This window comes from Sorex fumeus, unplaced genomic scaffold (genome assembly GCF_029834395.1).
Source record: "Sorex fumeus unplaced genomic scaffold, SorFum_2.1 ptg000033l, whole genome shotgun sequence".
In the NCBI taxonomy this organism is placed as follows: domain Eukaryota; kingdom Metazoa; phylum Chordata; class Mammalia; order Eulipotyphla; family Soricidae; genus Sorex; species Sorex fumeus.
The window spans coordinates 29,449,310-29,450,633 of NW_026606090.1; the positions used below are offsets into that span (position 1 = coordinate 29,449,310).

At 35.7% G+C, this 1,324-nt stretch overlaps 1 pseudogene; it reads right to left on the reverse strand.

Moving 5' to 3' along the window:
* Positions 1–230: 230 nt before the first annotated feature.
* On the reverse strand, positions 231–331 carry LOC130026260 (uncharacterized; annotated as a pseudogene).
* Between the last annotated feature and the right edge of the window lie 993 nt (positions 332–1,324).

Consider the following 1,324-nt stretch of genomic DNA (forward strand, 5'->3'; position numbering starts at 1 on the left):
AGTAAAACATGACTAAGGCTTTCCTATTGTTTTGAATTTGAGGTGCCTAAGACATACTGAAATAAGATTTAAATTTAATTTAATTTTATAATAATAAATATTTACCATCAAGATTTTAATTTTAATTTAATTTTATAATAATAAATATTTATCATAATTTAAGTTCTATAAATATTGATGTTATTTCACTTTGAGACATCATATATTAAGGATAAGCAAATATGTATATTTTTAATATGGAATGCTTCATGAATTTGCATGTCACTTTTGTTCAGGGCCATGCTTATCTTCTCTGTATCATTCTAATTTTATTTAATCTATTTTCATTTAGTTAGTTTCTTTAATTTCTCATTTAAAACATAAAGCTTGGGACTCTAATTTTCAAGGCCAGTTACACTGGCATGCTTGAGGATATTGCTCTTATTCAGATTTTATGTGTAATTCTCTTCTATCTCTTTAAACGTTGCCATCATGAAGACTTTTCAGCTCTTTTTCTAATTAATTATACTATCATTTAGGCTTAGACTTCAAATATATTTTGTGACAATATAATCCCTATAGGACTGAAGCGGTAGCACAGCGGGTAGGGCATTTGACTTGCACGCAGCTGACCCGGGTTCGATTCCTCCATCCCTTTTGGAGAGCCCGGCCAGCTACTGAGAATATCCCACCTGCAGAGCAAAACCTGGCAAGCTCCCTATGGCATATTCAGTCAAAAACAGTAACCACAATCTCACAGTGGAGACATTACTGGTGCCCGCTCGAGCAAATAGATGAACAATGGAGGACAGTGCTACAGTGCTATAATCCCTGTAATGTTTAAGGAAATTCCCCAGGTGAATAGTTTTATAGATCACACAGACACACATATATACACACAAAAAACAGACTCACACACAGACTCACACCCCTTCCCAACACACCTGGACATGCATCAAATAGAGTATTTTTAATCATAACAAGTTTAGTTAACATAAAATATTAACAATATGACATCACACTAATACACACCATTTAGATGCCCTGTCTGTAAACCCAATTACCCACTTTCAAACTATTTTTTTTATTCCTTTCTCATCACAGGGAATAAAAGAGAAGGTTTTTTTTTTTTTTGAGGAGCTTTTGCTTCTAAATTCAACTTTCAAGCATTTTTTGAGGGGGATGGAGGAGATCTTCCAAGAAGCACTCAGGAGGGCCCAGGACCAACCTATGGGAGGACACAGTGTTACTCACGACCTAAGATGACACAAATCACAAATTACCCGGACCACCCGTGGTTGTTAGAGGCCTTCAGGGCCATACCCTGAGGTGCTTAGGAACCTCA